Genomic DNA, 19,328 nt, shown 5'->3' with positions numbered 1-19,328 from the left:
AGTCTTCATGTTCAGAGGCGTAGCCAGGTTCTGATCTCAGGGGGAGCAGACTTTTATAAAATAGGCCCCGGTTGGTGTCAGCTAGACAGCAGTGTCTGTGTTGTTGCTCAGGGGCTGTGGCGGGCAATGATTAATACAGGCTGTCTCTGTTGCGTCCTGCCTACAAGGAAACAGTAAGTTACATCAGTAGGCAGGACGCAGAAGAGGTCCCTGGACTGGCCAGAGCAGGCAACCTGTCTTCTTAACTACAAAGTAAAAATATTCAGGAGTAGCACACACATTCCTTCCACTGCTAGACACCTTGTTTAAATCAGATGGGCTTTTGTTTGTGTGGTGACTGGCAAGGGGGTACTGCAGGACTGCCCTAGAACACAAAACTTACCACCCCATAACAGCCCTAACCCACCTATCAGAAGACAGTGCTATATATTTTACACTGGGCTCTGGAGCACCAATATACCTACTACTGGGAAACTGGAACAAGCAGCACTGTTACACATGCCTACACAGACACTACATGCTAGCAGAATCCTTCACCTCAGTCACACATGCAGAACATGGACAGACTCTCATCTAGTCTAGATAAACATAAGAATAGCCATACTGGGTCAGACCAATGGTCCATCTAGCCCAGTATCTTGTTTCCAACAGTGGCCAACCCAGGTCACAAGCACCTGGCAGAAACCCAATTGTGACAACATTCCATTCTACCAATCTAATACAGAATAGGGAGCCACAAAATAAAAAAAACAACAACAAATAAATTGAAATAGAGACCCCCCCCCCCCCCACACACACACACACACACTCTCTCTCTCTGTCCAAGGAAGCCAGACTCTATAAATAGTGCAATATTGGTAAAAAAAAAAAAAAAAAGAGACAGAAATGCATTTTCTCCTGTACATTTTACAAAGCAGGTACATCTCAGTCTTTACAAAGTATTAAATAAAAATTTCTACCTTTGTTGTCTGGGAATTTGGCTGGTCCCAGTCTTTTTTTCCATGCTCCATGAGTCAGCCTTACAAATTCGTTTCCAGGTTAGCTTTTCCATTTCTTCATCAACACCCCCCCCAAAGCACATCAACCCCCTCGCCACCCGCAGCTGCCTCTGGTAACGGTGTCTGGCCGCTGCTGCTTCTCCTGTTGAGCAGCAGCGGCCGCTACGAAAAGAAAAAAAGCAATAAATGTTTTCAAACCTCAAACGCGGCACCGTAGACAGCCATCAGGCATTGGCTGTCGACTCTGCAGCCGCTCCTCCTCTCACCTCCACGTCACTGCCCCTGGAGTAAGACCCCGGAGGAGTGTCCTGTTTGTTTGTCTTGATTACATCGTAAGCTCTGTTGAGCAGGGACCGTCTCTTACATGTTCAAGTGTACAGCGCTGTGTATGTAGAAATAAGTAGTAGAAGTAGTATAGCACAGCATCAACAGTGGCGTAGCTAGGGGGGCGCAGGGGGGCGGTCGCTCCCCCAAACAGGTTTTTAGAAAAAATGGTGCCTATGTGCTTCTCCTGCCCGCTCTCCCCATCCGTGTGGTCACATTTACTGTACAAGTGAATATGGGTTAGGAGTTAGAAGCAGTCTCAAAAAGGTGAGCTTTTAGCCTAGATTTAGGGATGGCCAGAGATGGAGCTTGATGTACTGGCTCACAAACTCTATTCCAGGCGTCCGGTACAGCAAGATAAAAGGAACAGAGTCACCTTTCTGTGCAGGGACTGGCTGTTCTGATTTTATCTTTGGTTACTTGAGTTATTCTCCTGCCTTTCACTTCAAAATCAACATTAAAAATCTAGCAAAATCCTAGTCAGAAAAACTGAAAATGCAGAGACCAATATGACAATAACACAATTGTACTACATAGAACATAACAATGATACTGTGAGCAGCAGCAGATATAAATAGAAAACCATCAAAAATCATAGAACAGAGATCAGAGAGGATGAGAGCTGACTTCGTTACAAAGAGCAGGTCTGTTTTAGTCTGGATCAAACTGTTCCCGCCTAGTGATAGAACCACTTATGATTATAGACTGAGACAAAACCCAGTGGCAATGTACCTGTTATTCACAACCAGGGGAACATTAGACACAATTATTTAGTTCTCACTAGTCAATATAGACGGTCTTGAGCTGATAGACAGTGCGAGAGTGCTCTGCTTGGAGATGAGAAAGGAACCCACAATCCGAGAGTATCTCCCTGTTGAAGACTCACCTAGGGGCTCATTTTCAAAGCAGAAAAACGTCCAAAAAAGTGGCATAAATCTGCGTTTGGCCGTTTTTCTGTGAGTTTGTGGAATTGGAAGCAAATAGCACCGTGATTGATTTCAGGGGTTAACAGCCTTCTAGCCCTTCCTGATCCTGTGCCAGGGCTCTGTATTCCGTGGGTTTTGGACCTACTCAAGACAGTGCTGCCTCCAATGAATTATGCATGCACGGTCTCTCTACTGAGATCCCAGGCCTTGAGAGGGACGACAGACACTGCAGGGGGACAGTACCCATGAAACAGTATTTCCTGACATTGCTCTTGGAACTTCATGAAATGTCCCCTAGTTCAAGACCCTTCTTTCCTTTGAGAAAGGCTTCTCTTTTACGTTATTAATACATTTCAGGTATTTACATTTCTCTATCAAATAACCCTCTTTCTTCTCTCCTCTTGGTGTATACACATTTAGATCCTTGAATTTAATCTCAGGTAACTTCCAAATCAAATGCTACACCATTCTGATTGCCTTTATCTGAACTGCCCCTAACTTCTCTCTATTCATTCGGAAATACGGCCTCTACAAATGAAATAACATATTGTATGTGAGCCTCACCAACAACTTGTATAGTGTCATCAACGCTTCCTTTTTTTGTCGGCTAGTTTTGCCTCTATATATTTCCAGTGTCCCTCTGACTCTAGTGTAGCCCCTGGGCCTGTGATCCCTCACTAGGTGTGGTTCACTCTGTGGGAAGATTCGGGGTACATACTTTGGGAGATAGCACTGTCTATTAGACCATTTGTATCTCGTAGCTAAATTTCACAAGACTTGCAAATATTTTCATGGGTTAGTACATCACCCCCAAAGATATTGAATAGAATGAGCCTCAAGACCAAACCCTATGGCACTTCACTAATCGTCTTCCTCCTCAGCATAATACCAGTTTATGTCTTATTACTCAACTCATTTCTAATCCAGTTGGTCACCTTGATACCCCACCCCCTTGGCTAATTAATTTATTCACCAGCCTCCTGTGTGAGACACTAATCAAAGCTTTGCTCAAATCAAAGAACCACATCCTCGATCTAATTCTCTAGTCATCCGATTGAATAAATGTATCAGATTTGTTTTACATGATCAGCCCCTGGTCAAAACCATTCTGCCTCATATCCTGCAACCAACTAGACTATAGATAACTGATTCTGCTGTTCTTCAGTCCAGCTTTCATTACCATTTTCATGAAGATGGACAACATTGGCCAGTCACACAACACCAAAGATTTATTGCACAGGTCCTTCAGGAGATCTGCTATTCTTCTCTGAGTGCCCCTTAACACATAATCCAAAGACTTTGCTCCAGTTTCTTCTTGTCTCTAGGTTGTCCAGGTTGTGCATTTCAAGTAAGTCTTCTGGGGTTTAGGAATAGGTCTCCTTTTGTGATTAAGTGTTTACCTCCCTTTATAATCATGTCATGTGGAGAGCTGCCAGGTGACCTACTTCCTGTAGGGAGATTTCAAGCCCATCCTAGATTTTTGTCACCTAATGCATTCCTTGAAATGGAGCACACAATTCAAACCGTGGAAATGGGGATTATGAATACCACATTGCTTTGGGATGGAAGTTGAAACACCGGGATTGTACCTGGGAACTCCCAGCTCTCTGGATACAACACACCAGAAACCTCTGGATGCTGGACTGGAGGGAGTCAACGGTGACCAAATTGGCATGCATGGAGCATAAGAAGGATGCGGTTCTGGCTGAATGAGCCCATGTGGACCAGAGGGGAGACATTGCTCATGCAGGTTGGAAAAAGGCAGTGCTGGAATGCAGACTGAAATGGAAACAGCAGTAGCTTATAGGGTGAGGGGGGGATGAGAAGTATGTGTGAGTGATACAGAATCAGGTTCTGCTATCATCAGCCTCTTGTAAAAAGGTGAATTAGTGAAAGAGAAACTGGTAGGTGATGGTATCAATCTTATTGTTTGTCAGTGCCTGTCTCTCTTTTGTCTAGCACAGAATGTATTCAGAGAGATGAAGGGAGAGAAACACAATCTTATTATTTTCTGATTTATTCATTGATGTGCAAAGGGAAGCTCCTGGGGCTCTTGGGAGCCCCTTGTTAAATTATTTTATGAAAATAAAGTGTCTCATTGAGCGGAGCAGTGCTGGCAAAAATGTAGTGATAAGAAATTGGCAGCATATCACAGGATTTATTTAAACAATAGAGATTTGCTACATTTTAAAATACACATAGATTATGATTTTTCTAGAAAAAATTGCTGGAGTGCAGTGGGCTTTGATCCTGGTGGCCTGGGTTTGATTCCCACTGCAGCTCCTTCAGGCTTATTTTTGAAAGGGATCGCCGGCGATCTTCCGACACAAATCGGGAGATCGCCGGCGATCTCTCAATCTCGGCCAAATCGGTATTATCGAAAGCCAATTTTGGCCGGCCCGATTGCTTTTTTGTTGCGGCGCTGGCCAACCTTCAAGGGGGCGTGTTGGTAGGGTAGCGAAGGCGGGAAGGGGCAGGGCGGGGTTACAAGATGGCTGACTTCACCTTATTATGGAAAAAAAAGGCTGGCTCGAACGAGCATTTCGCCAGCCGGACTTGGTCGATATATTTTTAGGACCAAGTCCCCAAAAAGAGCCCCAACTGACCAGATGACCACCGGAAGGAAGCGGGGATCACCTCCCCTTACTCTCCCTCCCACCCAAAAAAGAAAATTAAAACATTTTTTGCCAGGCTGTATGCCAGCCTCAAATGTCATACCCAGCCCCCTGACAGCAGTATGCAGGTCCCTGGAGCAGTTTTTAGTGGGTGCACTGCACTTCAGGCAGGTGGACCCAGGCCCATCCCCCCTACCTGTTACTCTTGTGGTGGTTAATGTTGAGCCTTCCAAAACCCCCCGAAACCCACAGTACCCATATGTAGGTGCCCCCCTTCACCTCTTAGGGCTATGGTAATGGTATAGACATGGGTAGTGGGTTTTGGGGGGGATTTGGGGGGGCTCAGCACCCAAGGGAAGGGTGCTATGCACCCAGAAGCTAATTTTGTTTTTTTTTAAAGATTTTTTAAGTGCCCCCTAGGGTGCCTGGTTGGTGTCCTGGCATGTCAGGGGGGCCAGTGCACTACAAATGCTGGCTCCTCCCATGGCCAAATGCCTTGCATATTGGCGGGTTTGAGATAGCCAGGTCCAGTTTCCATTATGGCTGAAAATCGGAGCCGGCCATCTCATCTCATCATTCCTTGTGACTCTGGGCAAGTCACTTAACCCTTCATTGCCCCATGTAAGCCGCATTGAGCCTGCCATGAGTGGGAAAGCGCGGGGTACAAATGTAACAAAAATAAATAAATAAAAAAATCTAAACCCGACGATCCGCCGGCGAACCTGTTACAAACCCGGCGAGCGATTTGGCCGGCGCCAGGTGTATTTTGAAAATACGCTTGGCTCCGCCTGCCTACGACGCCGGTCCCGAAGATTTCTCCGGCGCCGTTCGATTATGCCCCTCCTTGTGACCTTGGGCAACTCTCCTGTATTGTGAACCCCCTGGGGACAGAGAAAATACCTGAGTATAATATGTTTGCCTAGTAGTACTATAGAAATGATTAGTAGATGAGGGGGGAGGGGAAGAAAGAAACTGCCCAGCATCCTATCCCTGTAACTAGCTACACAACGTGTGGGAAGATGGCATTGCAAACATTACAGTGGCCCTAGAGCACCTCCTACTGGTGAAACAGAACGAGCAGTACTAGTACAGATCCCTACATAGACATACATGAAGAAGTAGCCAGAGTTCAAATCCCAGTGATGTTCTTTCTGACATGGTGTAAATCTTCAGCCTCCATTGCTTCAGTTGCAAACTTAAGAGTCTGTTTACTACATTATGTAATTGTCTTGGGTGAATCATAGGTTAATAAATCCCAGTAAATAAATAACATGTTATTTGCTTTTAACACAAGAAATCTTCACGCAAAACATATTAAATATAAATAAGCTGTGAAACATCCAAATGTATGCAAAGTGGCTCATTATTATGCAAAATAAATAACACAGATTGTGTTAAACTTCCCAAGTTGCGATTGTTGCAGTTGTCCAGGTCTTGCCGCATCTGAGTAAGTGGAACTGACATTTCCACCATTGTGCTCTGTCTTTCTTCAGGGTATGATGTGAGCTCTGCAGTTTGCCTTTATATATAGTGGCTGGGGTTTGAGGAGGATAATTTCCTCAGGAAAGAAGAAGATTATAAACATATCTACCTAAAGGTAGAAACTACGAGCAGTTGATGTTGACTTGGTCTTAATGGTATTAGAAGATGCAATAGAACACACGGATGACCAGTGTGCTGTACTTGATAGGCCAACAGCAGTGTTTTAGATGTGATTCACTTTGATAATGGTAGCCGGTGCTCATGCTTGAGTAAAGGTGTCATACGGTCTTATTTCCTGGCCCCCAAAATAAGTTTGATTGCAGTATTCTGGACATTTTGAAGACATCAGGTAACCTTAAGTCCTTGATATAAGGCATTGCAATAGTCTGTGGTGCTGATGACCAAAGAATACACCAAGATTCGAAGAGTGCTTTGGTGAAGTAAAGGGTGAATAGAATGAATCAGTTTGTAGAAACAACGTTGAACTACTGAGAATATTTGTGTATGAAAAGTGAGGGTGTTGTTCAATGTAATTCCTAGAATCCTTAATGTTGATACAGTTGGTATATCAATATCTGAGACTTTAATTGGAATAATGGGTTTTGTCTTTCAACGTGTTCCCTCTGGTCCTTCCACTGTTCCATGGCCAACGCCTTTTTTTTTTTTTGCTTTACTTACTTCACGCCATCTGTCTCTGACCTCGGCCTTTCTTTTTCATCTGTTTCCCTCTGAATCTACTCATCTACCTACTAGTTTTCCATCTCCTCTTTTACTCTTATCTAACCATCTCCCTGCTCTTGATTCTTCTCCAGCTTGCAATTCTATTCTTTGGTCTTGATTTCACTCTTAGTACTCATCCCCTCAGTGGCTTAATTTGGAAAAATTGAGATAGGCTCCTACAACACCGTATTTCCCAAGGTAATGGGGGCAGGGAAAGAGTTAGGGTCAAGTCCCTTTCAGCATTCCAGTGAGTATGTATGTACATGTGCATGGATATCAGAGGTAGAAGCGTGCATGGGTCTTGGGTTTTGTGTGTAGGGAAGATATTGCAAGTGAGGTGTGTTGGGAGTTCCTAGGACAGTAGGCATATACTAAGGTTTCTCCTTTGGGTGAGATAACTGAGGTTGGGGGCAGGGACTTGTTTATTCTGGGTGTTTAGTGAGAGTGTATGTGATGTGTGTCACATGGGGGCACTGGGATCTATGTAAGGAACCTAAGAGCAGTGGGAGGGGGGGCAGGAATCTGATTAGGCTTCTGTCTCACGTGGTGATGAAGTGGGGGGGGGTTGAGGGGTATCTACAGGGAGGTGTATAGGGGCTACAATAAGAAGGGGGTGTATGAGGTCTGCAGGGAGGGTGTGTGTGTGGGGGGGGGGGGGGGGGGGAGATGCAGTGGAGAGGAGATGTTCCAGGTCAGCAGAGAGATGGCTGGAGGGCTTAGGAAAACTCCTCACTTCTTCCCCCTTCCCACGGGTCATATAAATATTTTTAAAGTCTGGAAGGAGGAGAGTGCAGCTCACACTACAGTTCCTTTTTGCTGTGCTGCACCTCTTGATCAGTCTTCAAATTCTTTCCCTTGAAGTCCTGCTGCAGATACACAGTGGTAAAGTGCCACGGGGCCAAAGCTTCATGGCAGAAGCCGCAGGATCTCATGGCTGTTATCACAAGACTTCAGCCCTGTGGCAGCAGGAAATGAGATGCTGTCTGTCTGGTCACCTGGGGAAGGTTTTAAGGACTGATGGGAAGGTGGTGTGGCAGCAAAGCTAAAGGTATACGTATTGTTTTCCACACTCACTGCTTTCTGGCACCATCACTGCTGTCTCATCTATTTTTTCTTTCAGGTAGGGCTGGTGGAACTGCAGGTGGCTCCTGGCTTTTTGTCGGGCTTGCTGAATCGTACCTATGTCCTTGACTAGCTCCTTCCGTTTTCATCTCCTCCTCTGGCTCTGCTCCTTTTTCTCTGTCTCTTACCACCTGCCAGTCATATGTTCTATTACTCTTTTACTACCTTCCCAGTCCCATTCTTACCCCTCCAGTTCCCCCATCTCTTTCTACTGTCTCTCTCCCTGTCCCCAGTCCTCCAGGCCACTCACAACGTGGCCCCAGTTCCTGCTTCTACTCATTCACAGAGCATCTCTGCCAGAGCTTTTAACTCCTAAACCTAAACCTTCAACTGTCCCCTATCCCTGATATGTCCTGTCTGTCCTAACCCTTATCCCTTACTTGTCCTGTCTGTCATAATTAAATTGTAAGCTCTATTGAGCAGGGACTGTCTCTCCATGTTCAAGTGTGAAGCGCTGCGTACGTCCGGTAGCACTATAGAAATGATAAGTAGTAGTAGTAGTAAATGGTAAAAGCAATGAATGTAGCTGGGTTTAAAAAAAAGGTTTGGACAACTACATGCAGGAAAAGTCTGTAATGTGTTATTAAGGTAGATCTGGGGGAAGCCACTGCTTTTTCCCGGGGGGTGGCATGGAATCTTGCTCCTTTTTGGGATCCTGTCAGACCTGGATGTTGGGAGCAGAATACTGGGCTAGGTGGGCCTTTGGTCTAACCCAGTATGGAAATTGTTATGTTCTTAGGTCAGAGGTGGTCCCAGAGTGGAGCAAGGGCTGTTTCGGTGGTGTCCCTTCTGGCCCCTGGGGGTTGATGTCTTGACTGATGCAGGTTGGGGAGGGGGGGGGGGACATGCTGTGTGCTAGGGAAGATGCCAGTACTGGGCACAGGGTACTGCCAGAAAAAAAAGGTCTGCAAATGAAAATAAGACACATGTTTAGGATCTTAACTTACTGTAGCGGTTATGGTGAATTTGAAAACATCAGTTACAACATTACTTTTTATCTTTCTTTTAATTAATAGATATTATTTTATTATTATTGTTGCTCAGGTCCTGCTTCTATTTGTGCTTTACCCCCTCCCTTTCTCCCAATGCATGGGGCCTGGGACCCAGTGAATACTCAGTCCTTGGGGCAACCCAGTCTTCCATTCCTCCCATGGGGTGCGCGTTTTAAACAAGGAGTCCATGATGGTGCCTCTTAGCCTGTGTGCAGTGCCCGTGTATGTCTAAACCTTGTCCTGCACGTTGGCCTTCCAAGCTTGTGTTTTTCTTATTTTATTTTTTTACATTTCAAACTATATTGTGGCTTGTGTTTTCATTTTAATAGAGGTTTCCAATGCATATCTTACATAAGTACATAAGCACTGCCGCGCTGGGAAAAAACCAAAGGTCCATCAAGCCTAGCACTCCGTCTCCGACAGCGGCCAATCCAGGCCCCAAGAACCTGGCAAAAACCCAAAATTTGTAACCCCTATTTCTTCTGGATGAAGGAGTACGGCAGGGAGCTGACAGAGGTGTTTCCGGGTATTTTGGGATTCTTGCTCTTGCATCATACAGACATCAGGCTGTAGCAATGTCCCATATGCTTCCTTTGCATAGCTGAACAGGCCCGACTCTCTCATACCTGATAGCGTCATGCATGTAACGGGGGAGAGATTACTAAGATTCAGTAGCAGGCTCCTCTGCCGCATTTTTCAAACTCGGAATGTGATTATTTTCATTTGCCTGCTTTAGCAAGTTGTAAGTAATGAGAGATTGACTTCTTGGAAAAGGAAAGTTTTTTAAAATGAGGAATTTAACAGAAGAGGCAGGAGGGATGTGCATTGTGCAAATATTTTTGGTCTGGGCTTTTTTCCCAATTTCTGTATGTTTGTTGGCTTGTTTCACACTTTTATTTTGACAGCAGCTAAGGAAGGTCTGGGTTTCTGTAAAGAGTTGACTTGATTGTTGCTGGTATCTGGCCACATCTCTATAATTAGTTTTCTGATGTAAAGGCGGCAGGATGCTTCCCTTCTGCCCTCACTGCTTCACTTTCTGAACAAAGAAAAGCAATAAGGCCAGAGTTTAAGGAAAGAAATGGACCCCCCCCCTCACCCCGGCAGGAGACGCACTCGAGAAAAGCCATTCCTCACTCCAGCAGTTTGATTGGCCGATGGCCCCCCAGTGATTTCTAATGGTATTATGGGGAGCTGATGCGGCTGCACAGCCTCCAAAGTGGATATTAACAGACGCTGCACTTTCCACCAGGCAAAACTGCTGTGAAAGCCGTCTGTGTAATAAGCAGTTGTTGCAGGCCCCTCTCATGGGAGCAGTGAATTAAAGGAATATTTTATGATCCTACGCTTCGTTATGCTTTATTAAAAGTTTAGTGTCAGCTTTCTCTGCTCCATTCATCAGTTCTGAATCCTGCTTTCCTCCTCTGTTAGTCTGGGCCTGTAAACCTAATGCGTTGAAAACTTTCCTCATGGTTGTTGATTGCTTGGGTAGGATGTGGGGGGCATGAGAACAATATGGGATTAGCTGCTAGGAGCCTGGGCCCATGTTGGCCATGTACTGGTTTGCTGCTATGCATTCCATGGGCTCCGGGGCCTCAGAGTATCATGTATGACAGAGAAATCACGTGAAAGTCTGTCACCAGAGGCCACAGTGCCCGCTGGGAGGAAGAGGGACTTTGACTAGAAAAGACCGAGGGTGTCCTGTGTAGAACATTGCAAGAGCACTGCTGGAATGGGCCAAATAGAAATTTCAAAACCTCTCAGCCATAAATTGAATTGGTTATTGCCAGGGATTAGTTTTAGTCTCCTGGCTACTTTTAATCTGCACAAGTGAAAAGGTGACATTTTAATGCAGTGGCTGATGGTTCTCTTGTGTCATGGTACACCAGTTAAGATATGCTGGCACATAATTTAAAGGGCCCGCAGAGGGGAGGACTCAGGACTCTGCCTGCCAATGTCATCACAGCAGGTGTATTTTAGAGGCTCAGAGCTCTCCATATGTTGCCTTCACAACATCAGCCCTGCCTTGCCTTGGTAGCCCTATCCTGTCTCCAGCTTTTGCCTCAGCATTCCTATCTCCAGAGCCATCTCCAGGTCCTGGTCCACTGGGCCTGCCCCCAAATGCTCTTTTCAGAACTATCTCCAGGTCCTGGTCAGCCAGGCCTGCCCCCAAAGGCTCTTTTAAGAGCTACTCTCCAGCCAGCCCTGGGTTGGGTTTACCACCATATCCACTAGTGTCCAAGATCTCATCCAACCCCTGCGGTACAAATTGTGAAGGCCATGGGCTTGAGTGAGTCACCCTCAAGCTGCAGCAACTCTCAGGTTCAGTTTGAGACCAGACTCTCCAGATCACCTTCAGATGCCCTTGCGCCTTTCTCCTTGGCTGCCAGCACTATCCCAGTAGCTGCATATGGAATCCAACGTGTGTTCTATCCCTGGCATGATGAAAATCTGAAGACCTGTAAGGGGTTTCTCAACGAATGCCAGATAATGTTTGAACTGCAGGCAAGGAATTTCATCTCTGATAGGGCCCGAGTGGCCTATATCATTTTCCCACTCTCTGGCCAGGCCATTGCCTCTCTGGGAGCAGAACAATCCAGCACTTAACAATCTTAATGGATTCCTCGAACGATTCTGGAGGGTTTTTGAGGAACTGGGGAAAGTATCTTCTGCAGCTGCTGAGCTCCTCAAACTGCGACAAGGGTCACAAACTTTGAGCAATTATGTCATTCAGTTTTGTACCTTGGCATCTGAATTGGACTGGAACAAAGAAAGTCTGGTTGCAGTTCTCTGGCACGAGCTGGCACCCCAGATTAAAGATGAACTGTCAGGACAGGATCTCCCTATGATGCTGGATGACCTCATTCAGCTTTGTAACCGGGTAGTCATCCGGTTCCGAGAGAGGAATGGAAATCCTCCAGTAGGACGGTCTGCCTGGCACCTAGCTTCCAGCATGCTCCTCGCACACCTACTAACTCTGAGGAGCTGATGATGCAAGTGGACCTGTCCACCCTCTCAGAGCAGATTAAATTTGAAGATGACAAAAAAACTATTCAAGGTTTTTAAAACACGTACGGACTGTGAAATATTGCAGGAAGACCTTAGGAAACTGGAAGACTGGGCATCCAAATGGCTGATGAAATTTAATGTGGACAAATGCAAGGTGATGCACATTGGAAAGAATAATCCGAATCATAGTCTCAGATGGAAAAGCCAAACCCTGCCTTCACTGAACCCCACTGCTGTTGACCCAGATGCTGAATATGAAATCCAGAAGGTTCTTGAGATAAACTCCAGTACCTCATCACCCAGAAGAGTTATGAACCCAGAGAAAACTCTTGGGAACCAGCAGTAGCGTACCTACCGCACCTGGAGTATTGTGTTCAGTACTGGTCTCCGTATCTCAAAAAAGATATAGTAGAATTGGAAAAGGTACAGCGAAGGGCGACGAAAATGATAGTGGGGATGGGACGACTTTCCTATGAAGAGAGGCTGAGAAGGCTAGGGCTTTTCAGCTTGGAGAAGAGACGGCTGAGGGGAGATATGATAGAAGTGTATAAAATAATGAGTGGAATGGATCGGGTGGATGTGAAGCGACTGTTCACGCTATCCAAAAATACTAGGACTAGAGGGCATGAGTTGAAGCTACAGTGTGGTAAATTTAAAACGAATCGGAGAAAATTTTTCTTCACCCAACGTGTAATTAGACTCTGGAATTCGTTGCCGGAGAACGTGGTACGGGCGGTTAGCTTGACGGAGTTTAAAAAGGGGTTAGATAGATTCCTAAAGGACAAGTCCATAGACCGCTATTAAATGGACTTGGAAAAATTCCGCATTTTTAGGTATAACTTGTCTGGAATGTTTTTACGTTTGGGGAGCGTGCCAGGTGCCCTTGACCTGGATTGGCCACTGTCGGTGACAGGATGCTGGGCTAGATGGACCTTTGGTCTTTCCCAGTATGGCACTACTTATGTACTTATGTACTTATATGTAAACGCAGAATTTACGTTTCTTAAACTAAATCTGACCACATTTTGGCTAGATTTAGATTAAAATTAAGATGAAAAGCCACTAGAGGTCCCCAGCTATGGGAACTCTATTTTTCATATACAGATAGAGCCAGAGAGAGAAGAAACTTGTACAGGGGTGAACTGAGTGTCTTGCAATTACAGTATGAGATGCTATCCTATAACCCTTTCAGCCTCTGGTACAGTGCAGTAAATAAATTTCATGACAGAGAAAACTTCCAAAGAAAGAAAGCTAAAGAGGTTTTCTGCTGTTCTGGTGCAAGAACAGTGTTTAATAACCTTGCAGGCAGCAGCCAGAGGGACCTTTAAAACTGGGCCATGTGGTTTGTCTTGTCGGGACTCATAAAGACACTCCAGCTGTTATCTGGTGCAGAGCAAGTCCCAGCCCTGCAGGTATAAATGGAGACTTTAGTATGTAGAAGAAAACTGCAAAGTGTCAGAAAGGATTTGCAGATGTGGAGCAGCATCAGTATTTTACATTTTTAAAGAATGATTTTCTTGGGTTGTACCTTGCTGCCTGGTCCATGGCAGAGTGAAATATGAACGGCTGGCTGTTCAGGTGGGAAAGGGAAGGATGGATTGCCATGGCAGAGCAGTGTTTCGGCATTATCCCACTTGCCTGGATTCATTGGGTTAGCCAGAATGTTGTACAGCTGTGGTTTGCAGTGAGTGCATAGCCTCCCTGCCTGGAGAGTTTGCTTGCACAAATAGCTTTGTCCAGAGGGGCAAATGATATTTCTGAGCCTTGACAGGGCCAAATAAAGCAGTTATCCATTACGCTTTGCACCTGTGAAGATAGGAGGTGGCAGCTAATTAATTTATAAAAGAGACTGAACAGCATTCCTGCCTTGAGAAAATCCTTGGAGAAGTCATTCGCAGTTAAAATGAAGGCAGTCGAACATGGTTTGCTTGAATCTCACCGTCCAGCCACCTCTGTTAACTTGCTATTGTTACTCCCAATGGTCAAAGGAGCAATATTTTCTCTGGAAAGGAGCCTGGGTTGCATTTCAACTGGTAGCTGCGTCACAGCAGTCATGAGCCAGAGATGCTGAAATATAATCACAGGAGCAGAAGTGAGAAGTAGCTGGACACACATGAAATCCTACTTCAGGAAAGCTGTGATATCCTGTGACCATTTTTCATGACTAGGATGAGAATTTAATGGGCCATCTGCAGGTCTTAAACCTCAAGACAACCATATCTGTGCTGATTTGTTGATTGCTCATTTATTTGCATTTATTTTTAATATGACCCTATACCAGGGCACCTACAGTCAGCACAGGGCACCATATAAGCTCAACACTGTGGTAAGAGTGGCCCCTCTCAGTGGCTCTATTCACTGTCAGTAAAATAAAGAGTGGAGTGGAACGGGTAGACGTGACTTGCTTGTTTTACTCTCTCCAAAAATACTAGGACTAGGGGGCACACAATGAAGCTGCAAAGTAGTAAATTTAAAACGAAATGGAGAAAATATTTCTTCACTCAACGTGTAATTAAACTCTGGAATTCATTGCCAGAGAATGTAGTAAAAGAGGTTAGCTTAGCGGGGTTTAAAAAAGGTTTAGATGGTTCCTAAAGGAAAAGTCCATAAGCCATTATTAAAATCGACTTGGGGAAAATGCACTGCTTATTTCTAGAATAAGCAGCATAAAATGTATTGTACTGTTTTGGGATCTTGTCAGGTACTTGAGACCTGGATTGGCCACTGTTGGAAACAGGATGCTGGTCTTGATGGACCTTCGGTTATCCAAGTACGACAATACTTATGTACTTATGACCTAGATGGATCCTTCAGAGGGCAGTCTCCATTGGTCCCATACTCACTTGGCGCTCTGTGTCTCCACCTGGGGAAGAAAAGTGTTAGTTGGTGGGATAACCCTCTTCTCCCCCAGGAAAAATCCAAAAAACTGCTGTGATCAGGGCTGGCTGAGGCTTTTGCCTTCCTTGGCTTATAGTTTGAAAAGGTTTTTGAACCATTTGGGGACCCAGAGAATTCTTGAACAGAGGCCTGTGTAATTCAAATAAAGCTTCTCAGACTTCCCCACAGGGGAGGAAGGGAAGGAATACGCCAACACAGCAAACCAGCTGAAGCATAGGATAAGGATGAAGCATTTCCATTTCAGCTGCATCGGAGAAAGCAGGGGCAGGAGGCTAATCGTTCTGTTGGAGGGGTTCTGATTGCCATTTCTCCTGTCTGGGAAGGGAAGTGTGTCTTTAGGGTCTAGGGCCCAATCAGCCCAAAGCAACCCACCAGCCTCTGGTATTGAGAACCTGTGTTCGGACTCTTTGGTATATCTTTTCTCTGAATTCTGGAAATGGATCCGCAAGGTTTTAGAAGGTGCCGTCTTATAAACAAGGATACCTATCTCCTTTTTCAGCTCAGATTGGTGCCAGTTTCCAGTTAGATGGGCCATTGCCTCATTTCCTGCTGATAGGCAATCTTGCTAATACTGTATTTGGGTTTCTGCCATGTACTTGTGACCTGAATTGGCCACTGTTGGATACTGGGCTGGATGGACCATCGGTCTGACCCAGGATGGCTGTTCTTACGTTTTTATGTAGCTGTGGTTGAAGACTTTGCTGCATGATATGCCTGGCTTTTTTCCCAAACCATCACAAGGTATCACAAGAAATATTACCTACAGCAGCCATTAATTTGTCAAGAAATGCGTTACTACAATTAGTTTTATATAAGGTGAATAGCGTGCAGTTAATCATTCATTTTGCATGAAACAATAACAAGACTCATTACTCCTGCCATGAACACTAGAATGGCAACGATAATGAGGACAATCTTTTCATGATTCTACCTGAGTCTCTAAGCCGCTGGCTGGGTAAAATCAGCACCTGGAGATTGCCCTCAAGTGGGACAGAGGAAGTGAAGCTGCTGAGCAAAGGGTTGTTTTAATAATTGCCAAAATAGCATGACACGAGGATCGGAAGCAGTTTGTTAAACGGAAGCGTCGTTTTCTCTCATTGTGTACAGTATATGTCATTCCTGAGCAGGATCTTCTCACTCTTAAGCCAAGGTATATGGAGTATGAGCTCAGTCTCTCAAATTTACTGCTAATGCTCACTGTAGAACTTACATCGTACTCAAGAGAGCTTCCTTCTGGAGTTAATAAGATGTAACATGTATAGGCAACATATCAAGATATGTGTGATGGAATCTATAGGACACTGTCCCTTCCCCCTTAAGGACACTCCCTCACAGTGTTAGAACCACCTTAAAACCTGTATATATATGGCCGCCCTTGCTCTCAGTAAAATACAGGTCAATGGCTCAGGCTAAAGAGCTAGGCCTCTGCAAGCAAATGGCTCATAATAAGAGCTAGGCTTCTTAAAATCAGAATCATCTCTGATACAAAAGAGAGCTAGCTTGTAAAAATCAGAGGTCACCCTTGACACAGTTACATTTCACTGTGGCAAGTGCTGAACTGGCAAGGGTGGGGGCAATCTACTCTATAAACAATCCTGAGATTGGCACCTGCAAGACGTCATAAGCAAGAGTTGCTATGGTTACGTAGAGATAGTGCTGGGTCAGCTGCACCCCAGATGGGACCATCCAAAGGGGGGGGCTACAGGAAGGTTTGGGAACATGTGAAGTCATTCTGATCAACTGATAAGGACTAGGAGCCCAGTTGAGACAGCTGGGGTCTATTGAAATGAATAGGGCCAAAATTGTATATAAGCAGCAGTTTGAGGAGTATTAGTTCAGTCGAGTCGAGACGAGACGAGATGAGAAGAAGAAGGGAGACTCCAGAAGGCTAGAGAGAGAGGACGTGCCATGATATGCGGTTCCATTATGTGAATGCTTAACCTACCTGTATTACCATTGGTAAGATTGTAATAAACTATCTTATTATATCTACTACATACTGGGTTCCTTTCTAATTACAAGAGTCCATACTGCCTGATGGTGTAAGCCTGTCATGAGCAGATTCAAAGTTGGGAAAGCTAGATATTTGGAGGGCATATGTAACTTTGCCCAGAGAGAGATGAGACGGGCCACTGCTTCCGCTGCTTGATTAGCAAAGGCAGATTCGGAGAAAATAAACAAACCACCCAAGGGAGAGGTGAAACGGAGGGGTGGAGCCAGGAGGACATGGCCCAGGAAGTATAAAAGCTCAGGGCACAGCTAGGTTAAAGGAGGTCCAAAGGGAAGCAGCCCTGCCCGACTGCTTATACCTGAATGGCAGCCATGATGGTCAGGTAGGCCGAGTTTAACTTGGAATCTTGCTAACTAATACCTTTGCCCTGGCCAGATGTAGGCCAGCCTTTGTGAACTGCTAATAATTGTGCTGGTACTCTGGGGAAGGTAGGCCCTTTCCAAACAGAGAGAGGCCAGAGCTCAGCAGTATTTGCTACCTTGCTCAGAGACTGTAGCATATGCTGTGGCCCTGCAGGAGTAGGGCCATGAAAGGACATTCTTTAAAGGCTAGTTTTAGGTTTTCTTCCCTTCCCTCACCTATGAATTAAACAGGGCCCCTACCTGACAGCTAAAATAAATATTATTTTGTTCTCTATAACCCTCTCTGCGATTCCAGTTTATCCTGGCTCCGGGGCCTGGTCTCATTCATGTTACCATAGCGTACTTGAAAATTCCTTTTAATCAGTCTACTGGCACCCAGTACAATGAGAAATATTTCTGTATCTTTCTGCCACATTTTCTTGGTCTTCAACTACATTGCTCGGTACTTGAAAATCTTCTCCCCTTCCACATGATTCACAGAATAATCATTTTCCATTGGCACCTCTTTTATCAGTGCTGTTCTTGTGTTTTCTCCTGTACCCGATGTCCACTTTCATTGCGCCCCCCTCCCCCCCTCCCCGGTACTCTTTCTGTGTCTCTGTATTTCATTGCTTGTCATGGCTGGGGTTCCTCCTGCTCCCTTCTCTACCAGTTCTTTGCCAGTCCCCTATGCCCGCTGGTAACTACAGCCGCAGTACATAGGTAATTAGAGGTGTATCTGATAAGAGCAGTTTCATATTTATGCAAATGCTGAAGGTAAGAGGTGCGTAATTAACTGTTCCAGCTTAATCTCCTGCACTGTGAAGGAGGAGGAATTTTAATTACAGTTTTTTTTAATTGTCTGGTCAGAGTGTTAATAGCATTTTAACATGGTATTAAGCTGATGTGTACTGCAGAGGTGGGTTCCATCCTCAGCTCCGTGCTGATGACAGAAGGACTGGCTGGCATTAAGAATTTCCTGGAGGTCACAAACAGAAGGAAAGTTGAAGGACACGGGCTGGATGGGTTCCAGGCGCCAAAGATAGTGTAGTCTACAGATCAGGGTTTAATACTGTAGTTGCCCAGAGCTATAGCGGGAAGGTAAGGACATGAGCAGCTATTGTGCTGGGTCAGATCAATACTGCAGAGAGCCCAGCACCCCACTCTATGACAGAGGGAGGTGGCGATGCCTATGATTATAACGAGCAAGAAGTTGACTATATTACCAGGCAGTACCTCATTCTCCTGCTCCAAATTCCATAGTTTCATTTTGCACTGACTGAAGAAATATTTTCTAGAACTCATGTTCAGTCTGCTACTGGTTAGTTACATAGAGGAGCCCCCTATTTCTAGTCCCGCTGGAGAGCTATCAAATTGTTCTATGCCATTTATGACTTAATACTCCTCCTCTGTTATCTTTTCTTCATAGAGGACATTTGGCTGTTCTTCTCTGCACCTTTTCTAGTTCACTAGTTCTGCTATCTTTTCTTAAAACTAAACTCTGTTACCAGAGAATGTGGTAATAGCACTTAGCTTAGCAAAACACTATCCCACCAGTCCCCAGTTTCAGACCCAGCCCTTTCCTCCCACCAGTCTCGAGCTTCAGCCCCCAGCCACTTCTTCCTGTCCCCTTTTCAGTCCCCAGTTCCAGTACTAGCCCCCTTATCCCACCTATCCTCCTTTTCAGCCCCCAGTTCCAGTCCCCTTCATCCACATGCCTGCATTAGGGCTCCCCCTTTTCAGCCCCAGACCCATTCTCCCTCCTGCCCCCTTCTCAGACCCCAGTTCCAGTTCCAGGCCCCCCCCCGACCCAGTCCCCACCTATCTACCATCAGCTCTGTGGACAGACAACAGCCCTCTTCTCCCTGCCACCCGGCACCCTGCCTTTACTAA

At 45.4% G+C, this 19,328-nt stretch overlaps 1 protein-coding gene across 3 annotated transcripts in view; it reads left to right on the top strand.

The window, feature by feature from the left end:
• IGSF21 (immunoglobin superfamily member 21) overlaps window positions 1-19,328 on the top strand; it is a 448,408-nt gene that overhangs the window by 29,338 nt on the left and 399,742 nt on the right. The window contains exon 1 of one of the 3 annotated variants that reach the window (XM_030222238.1): window positions 17,364-17,416. The exons of the other annotated variants lie outside the window; for them this stretch is intronic. The gene's annotated coding sequence lies outside the window, so the exon portion shown is untranslated. Of the gene's footprint in view, window positions 1-17,363; window positions 17,417-19,328 lie in introns of those variants that run through there. 3 annotated transcript variants of the gene reach the window in all.

This window comes from Microcaecilia unicolor, chromosome 13 (assembly GCF_901765095.1).
Source record: "Microcaecilia unicolor chromosome 13, aMicUni1.1, whole genome shotgun sequence".
Classification (NCBI taxonomy): Eukaryota; Metazoa; Chordata; class Amphibia; order Gymnophiona; family Siphonopidae; genus Microcaecilia; species Microcaecilia unicolor.
This window is presented reverse-complemented; position numbering and strand designations above follow the sequence as displayed.